The sequence below is a fragment of the Primulina eburnea genome, chromosome 4 (genome assembly GCF_022965805.1).
Source record: "Primulina eburnea isolate SZY01 chromosome 4, ASM2296580v1, whole genome shotgun sequence".
NCBI classification, from domain to species: Eukaryota; Viridiplantae; Streptophyta; class Magnoliopsida; order Lamiales; family Gesneriaceae; genus Primulina; species Primulina eburnea.
The window spans coordinates 34,100,497-34,109,088 of record NC_133104.1 but is presented as its reverse complement, the minus strand read 5'-3'; positions in this window follow the sequence as shown (position 1 = coordinate 34,109,088).

Genomic DNA, 8,592 nt, shown 5'->3' with positions numbered 1-8,592 from the left:
TGGCACCCATGTTTCCCATGTGAGTCTCCATATTGTCAAGACGAGATTCAGTTCTCGCCATCCTTTTTCCAGACTCAGCAACGAATGTACCTACCAAATCTTCAAATGAAGGCTTTCCCTCCCCCTTTGATGTATTGAACCCCGGTGGAGGATTCAACACATTTTTATTGTTTGCATAAGAAAAGTTTTCGTGATTTCTTAATCCAGGATGATAAGTGTTAGGGGGAGGGTTACCTCTATATCCTCCATATCCACCCTGATCTGTTGTTGATATACTGTGCTTCTTCAGGGGTGGATAGTTCTTCAGCAACCATCGATGGACCCTCGATTTCAGATGTACTCACTTTGTTCATCGCGGCTATTTGAGTGGTCAATGCAGATACCTGAGCAGTGAGTGACGTAATAGGATCCACAGCATAAATTCCAGCTGTCCTTTTTACTCCTGCCCTTTCTGACGGCCACTGGTAGCTATTTATTGTCATCTGTTCGAGCAAGTCATAAGCTTGCTCCGGAGATTTGGCAAAGATCGTACCACCAGCTGCAGCATCCACTGTTCCTCTTGTTTGCCCATTTAGACCGTTGTAGAATAATTCAATCTGCACCCAGTCTTCGAAGCCATGATTTGGGCACTTTCTCAACAGCTCCTTGTATCTTTCCCATGCTTCATACAATTGCTCGAATTCAGTCTGCCTAAACGTGCTGATCTCAATCTTGAACTGGGCAGATTTTGCAGGGGGAAAGTATTTCGCTAAGAATTTCGTGGCTAGCTCATGCCATGTCGTGATGCTTCCCAAGGGAAGCGATTGTAGCCATCCTCGTGCTTGATCCCTGAGAGAAAACGGAAACAAACGCAGTCTAATAATATCATCAGAAACATTATTAATCTTTACCGTGTCCGTTATCTCCAAGAAAGTTCTCAGGTGAACATGAGGATCAGATGTGGCTGTTCCAGCAAACTGGTTTTGCTGAACCATATTGATTAGAGCGGGCTTCAATTCGAAATTATTGGCGTTGATTGTCCCTCTTTCAATCCCAGAGTAATGATTGCTGATCACTGGTCTGAAGTGATCTCTTATAGGAATCGCCTCTGGTTGGTCGCGTCTGTCATTTTCTCTGTTCTCAGCCATTGCTTGAATCTCTTCTCTTCTTGCTTTTCTTAATATTCTCGCAGTTCTTTCGATCTCCGGATCAAAAATAAGCAAGTCTGAGTTTTGCGATCTTAGCATACACTGTCAAACAGGAAGAAAAATAAAACGCTTAATCAATATAAGATAAAAGAAAAATAAAATCTCTAAATTAAAATCTAGACTAATTGGTAACAATACTGATATAAATTCAAATTTGACACTCCCCGGCAACGGCGCCAAAAACTTGTTGCGTGTTTTCCTACCGCAAGTGTACGGTGTCAAGTTTTAGTACTGGTTAGAGTACAGATATCGATCCCACGAGGATTGTGTATAAAATCTATATCAATGCTCGTAATTAAAATAGCCAAGACTTTATCTAGAAAAATCAAATGAAAGGTTGGTTTGTTTGAACGAAGTAAGTGAAAACAATGAATTAAATTAATCACCGAATGGAGAATTACCAATGATAGAAAATATCTAGAGGAATGATTTCACTAAGTTTCTACGATAATTCTTCTGGTTGTATTTAAATTCCTGAATTCCTATTATTTAATGGCCAAGAACACTTACGTATTTTATTCCCCCTTTCCCAAGTGACGAATAAATTGTACCAATCAAATTTCGATTCAATTATTCCTAATAAAATCCACGGTTAATTGGTAAATGCAAATAATGTTCTTACTCAAGCCTCACTAAAGTTATACGCCTTCCGAACGATATACACAGTCAACGATGCGTCTCTAATGATCTATAATCTTAATCCCTCTCCCGAGTTGTAGAATTAATCAAACCACATACAATTTATGGCCAGTAAATTGTAACGAAATAAAAGTAGAGAACACAATTAAATAAAACGGAATTCAATCATAAAAATATCCAGTCAAATAATCGTATAGACAAAGTTACGTCAGCCTCTAGAATGGAAATTTAGTTCATCACGAAATCCAAGAGAAAACAAGACATATTCGTAGTTCTAGACATCGCTACACAATAAAGTGAAGAAACAAAGGAAAAGATAACAAATCCGAAGTGTCGTCTCTGTCCCCAGATCCGTCGTTCTTCGTATTTGTAACTGTTCTTCACACTATGAATATTTGTCTCCAGTATGCGCTCCGTTTCTCGTGGTCGTGCATTTCTTGTCCACTTGGCATCGTGTCCGCTATCTTCTCCATTCCTGAAATGACAATCAAAACAAACCAAAAACGCATAATTCTTTTCGAAACAAGCATGCTTCAAAATGGATTCTAATATAGATTAAGTGCAAATCTTGCACTTATCAGTACTCGTTCTCATAACCGAAGTAAATAAATAGCTTATGACATTCTAGATCACTCGGGACTTGACCTTGTTTAATCATCGTACTAAACCATGGCATAAAACCCCAAGCCAAATCCTATATTTTATATTCATAACCACAAAACAGATCTTATAATTTATATTCATATTTAAAAAAATATATTTTTTTAATTTATAAAAAGCGGTACACCCCGTGTAGGGGTGCGGTTAGAGGTCCGGGTACATGCTGGAAATTCGTATTTTTGAAGGAAAAAGGAGACAGACTCCGTGTAGGGGTTCGGGTACAAGCTGGACTTGCAAACTCACGAAAATTCACTAACTTAATTATTCATTCTCCCAATCCAAGCCTAGGGACCATAAACCAACACCTCGAGACTCATCATAGGATGCTATTACATTGATTCAAACTCGTAAAACACCAAACGTCCCCAAGTATCGACAAACAATTTCAATACAACAATAACCCGTAATTCGACATCGTTTCGCTTCTTACGACTTCTATTACATCCCAAGCCAATCCCGAGCCAAACGAACCACCAAATAACACCTAAATACATCTCATAACATATCTAGATGCAGTAGCACAAGCCCGGCGGTGCCCAACGAAGCCTGAAACTCAAAAACTTCAAAACACGATGAACATCATTTTTCATAAGATCGCAGGTTTGAGTAGTCACACGAAAACGACCATAACTCACTCGTTTATTATCCAAATATTTCGAATTTACTGTCTATTCGAAGGTATCAAAAAGTTATACGTTTTATATGTTGAAAGTTTTCCAGAAAATCGAACAAAAAGTCGCAGTATTTAAAATGACAGCAAATTTCGAGTTTTCAGATCTAAAATCGTTTCAAAACCGATCAACAAAATTTTGCTCAAACTTTTTATAAAATACGTGGATTTTTACGCATAATAAACATAAAAACAAATATTATGACGAGATCGATGCATAAACGAAAGAATATACATGCCTTTGATATTAAAATTTACCGAACCGACGATACCGACGTGGGAAGGAAGCGAGGGACGATTCGGGACGAACGTGGCGAGTAATTAGCAACCAATTTAAAATACTAACTATCCCTTAATTATAATAAAATCTCTAAATTTAAAATAACTTGCACAAGTGTCAAAACTTTTAAAAGTTTAAAGATCATAAAATACTAAACAAATAATTTAGGTTTTTAAAATTCTAAGATTTAATAAATTGTATAAAATGCTCCATCCTTAATTTAAAATAAAATAGCACATAAAATATTTGCTAACATCGTCGCCGGTCTCTTATCCTCGATCCCGCATCGAATAATCGCCTGAAACATGAAACTTGAGAAATATTTTAACTTGTATCACATAAATATAAATAATTTAAAATAATGAAATTTCACAAATTATGCATCGCTAAAATCATTTAAAACTTAAATAAATGTATGAGTTTTACGTGTACTGATTTTGGGCTCTACACATCCACTTTCGCTGGTGATCGGTAACCCTTATGTACATCTCAAAACTAGACAACAAATGATTAATGAATTCTTGCATGTTGCCTTTATTTCACAATTAGAACCTAAGAAAATGATTGAAGATTTATTAGATAACAAATAAATTAAAATTATGCAGGATAATTTAAATCAGCTTGAAAGAAACAAGGTTTTGTACTTGGTACCCAGACCATCTCATCAAAAAATTAATGGTACCATGTGGGTTCACAAGAAAAAACTTGGTTAAAATGGTTTTGTGATCACGAATAAAGAAAGATTGGTTGCACAACTTTTTGGGGAAAAAAAAGGAATTGATTACGATGAGACCTTCGCACTAGTAGGAAGATTAGAAGCTATTCGAATTTTTCTTACTTATGCTACTTATAAAAACTTCAAAATTTTTCAGATGGACATGAAGAGTGTTTTCCTAAATGAACTATTGTAAAGGAAGTATATGTGGATAAACCTCCAATTTATATTGGTCATATTTCACCTGATCATGTTTTTATATTAAACAAAGCCTTATATGGATTAAAACAAGCACCACATACCTGATATGACACTCTATCACAATTCTTACTTGATCATGGTTTTACAATATGCTCAGTTGATAAGACTTTATTCACAATTATAAAAAATGATCATACTTTGTTAGTTCATATTGGTGTTGATGATATTATATTCGGATCCAATAATTCAAAGCTCTGCGCTAAATTTGACATTCTGATGCAGGATAAGTTTGAGATGAACATGATTAGTGAACTGAATTTCTTTCTTGGATTGCAAGTTAAGAAGTTGGATACTGGAATCTCTGTCAGTCAGAAAAAGTGTATCAAAGACCTAAGTAAGAAATACAGAATGGAGTCTTGCTCACCAGCAGCAACCCTCAAGAGCTCATCAATTAAGCTTTATAAAGATGAAGGGGGAATATCAGTCAAGGTAATATAGTTTAGATGTCTAATATGCTCTTTGTTGTACCAAACTGCCAGTCGGCCTAATATCATGTTTGCACTTTGTATGAATGCACGTTTTCAGTCAAATCCAAAAAGATCTCATTACTCAGCTGCAAAAATAATTTTTAGATATCTTAAATGAACTCAAAATATTAATATTATGGTATGCTAAAAATTCATCGTTCAATCTAGTTGGATATTCTGATGCAGACTATGGAGGGTGTGAACTTGATAAGGAGAGTACAAACAGATCACGTTAGTTTCTTGGAGATTGACTGATTTCTTGGTTCAATATGAACTTCAATTGCCACTTCTGCTGCAGGAGCTGAATACCTAACTGCTGGAAGTCGATATGCCCAACTACTATGGATTCAACAACAAATGAAAGACTAAAAAATTAATGCCAAAAAATCACCAATTTTCTGAGACAATTGTAATAGAAATTTATACAATCCAATTTTGCACTTTTGGACTAAGCATATTGAAATTCGTTGTCACTTTATTCGAGATTTTGTATTGAAGAAGGAAATTAGATTAGAATACGTCTCAACTTAACAACAAATATCAGATAACTTTATCTAACTTCTCTCCTAGAATAAGTTTTCTTATTTCAAAAATATTTTAAGACTCACTGATTTATCATGAATGCATGAATTTAGAGGGAATACTGAATCATAAAGATCCTCTGATAATACATTTGTCAGTTAGTCTTTGAGTATTAAACTAACAGTTAGCCTCGTGACTTAACTGATAGAAAATACTCTCAAACTAATTGTCTCATCATTAAGTAGTGACTTTAATTATTTATTTAAATATCTTTTATTAAACATTAACGATGACTTAATTATTTTTAGGGTAAATTGTGATTCAGTCCCCAAACCGAAGGAATCTTTGCCCCAACTCCCTGGAGAGAGAAAGATAATTTAAAAATACCAAAAATACCCTTTCGCAAATTTTAAGGTAGTTGTTGAATTGCAATGCAATTGATATTGAAATTGAATGAGAAAAATTACACATACCGTTGCCCTTATAACCACTACACCTATTTATAGTCTAAACATTATAGATAATTACAGTAATAATATCTCTAATTGCTAATTACAATAATTACCATAATACAAATATTTCCTTATCATCTCCTACAATCATGCTGAATGATTGTCTTCCATTAATACCATTAATCAACAGTAGTAGATATAAAGATGAACACAGCAGTAGGTGAAATATCACCTGCTATAACATGGTCATCTTCTCAAGAACTACCAAGGGAAAGTGTGGGATCTCAGAATGTAAACATGAGAGAATCTCAAACTGATTTCCATACTGAGGAGGATCACACCCAGCGGGAATGAGGACAAGGAGAAATCAAATTCCATTGCACCAAACACCCTATGGAAAAACTGTTTTAGAACCTATACATCCTTATGGGATTATGCTTAACCTTGATGTATTAGATTTCAAAAAAAAAAGAAGATCTCATAGACGATTGGACATCTGCTATGAGGATCGCAGCAGGAACACTTGATCTCAACAAAGAAGGATTCATTAAACTTTTAGAAATGAATCTTATGGAATCAGTGAAAATTGCTTAGGACATGACTTCATTAGACATGAAGGAGTCAGTCCTAGCTGGTGAATCTCTTACTGAGATCACTGGAAAAATGGCTACCCTATTTAAAGCACACTTTATAGGGTAGACTATTTCAACAGTCAATATATAGAGAAGAAGAAGAAATATACTCATGCTCTGTATAGTCTGGAATTACACGATATATGTTTGGTGGATGAATACATTATGTTATTCACTAAATATAGATGGAATTCAGGAGTCGAAGAAGATATAACTATGCAGCTTTTCTTCGCAAAAATGCCGAGTCCCTGGAGAGAAATGCTCATTAGGAAATACGTACCTAGAAATCCAGATACGTTGGCACGAATAGCCTCCTTCCTCAAAGGAAAGTTGGTAGAATGGTGTCAGATGGCAGCATTACAAAATAATTACAAACGCTTAAAGGGTATCAACAAAAGAACTCCTTCGTGTTGTAAGAAAAATGATCTTCCAACAATTATTAGAAGTAAACCACAGAAGTATAAGAAGAAAAGTTTTAGGACTCATCCTTATACTTGAAGTAGAAGAAATTCTTGGAAACCAAGAACAATATGTTCTAGACAGAAAGCCAGATCTTACAAATCTGGACAAAGAAGCTGACCATCAAGAAGTAGGATATCATCCCAAGAATCGAGTTCATATCAAAGCACAGGAAGAACAACTACGAAGAAAACTTTCAGAAGAGCTCATACTCGGGCTAATGAAAGTTTCAAAGACTGTAATTGCTGAACATGTGGAGCAAGAGGTCATATCTCGACCAACTATCTAGAAAATGAAAAAAGAGGTATTAAACGCTTCGATCCTACCCCGGATATTGAAGAAGCAGTTTATTACTAATATCTTATTCAAGTATACCAGTTTGAGGACATTGCCTCAGAGGAAAGTATATATGAAGAAGAAGAAGTCTTAAGTCAGGAAGAATCTGATGGAACAGAATTGGAATCTGACTGAAGACGAGGTGTTTCGACATGAAACACATGAAGATCTGTCTGGGTTTTTTAGCCAGACAACAATATCTCATAACATGGTTCAAAGAATCATGAGAGAAAATCCATGTCTACAGAGATATAAAGGTTTCTCTGCAGGACATGTAGAAAAGTTTTTAGGAAGTCTTGGCCTAAGAAACAGAAAGCATCATCTAATCTATAAAGTTACTAGAAGGAAAATGGAAATTCCGATTGAACTTACAGAAAATAGAATGGAGATGCAGTTAATTCCTTCCAAAGAAATTAAGGAGGAATTACAAAAACTCAAGATAGAAGTAGCAAGGACTATGTCCTGGATTCATATCGGAGCAATCTAGATTATGATAAAGGTTACTTTCAAAGAAGGAATAGATTCACCTATTGATATAGCTATATACGATAAAAGAATGGGAAATCTACAAGATTCAGTATTAGGAACAATCTCAAGAAATTTCTGTGCAGGAAAGATTGTAGGAGTAATCTATCCAAGGATAGCCTACAACTTGGCAGATCGAGATTTCAGCCGAGCCTTGACATTGCATCAAAATTTCAAGGAAAAAAGGTTGATGAAAGAAGGTAATAGACCATATTCTATTACCTATCAGATTTCATATGCTCTATCTAATACACACCTTTCAGAGTTGTTTATTAGAAACGAGTTTATTGAAATTCTTGAGAAATTCGGAAAAATTGCTCAGGCAATTTATCCAGAAAGAATTGAGTTTTCTTAAATACATGAAACAGATATCCAAATACAAGACAAACCGATTCTACAAAGGAATCAAAGTCTTAGATTGGAATCAAGGAGACTATCTTTTCAGGGAGATAGAATCACAAGTTATAGATGAGATAAAAAGCATGTCATAGAAACCCAACAGGAGCTAAAAAGTTTTTCTACAATAGGAAAACTTAGATGCCCAGAAGGGTGGAAGGAAGTAGAAATAATATTTGATATTACGAAGCAAAGGAATCAATTTCCTTGTAATACCATATACTATTTGGAACAACCTACGATAGGAACTTACCAAGGACTGATTAATATCGGAAAATTGGAAGTCCATATCCAAGGTATTCCAAGGAAAGAATCAGATCAACTGATTCTTGGACTAGAGTTTCTCGAGGAACACAAACCTTGGAAACGTCTAGAGTATGAGATGGAATTT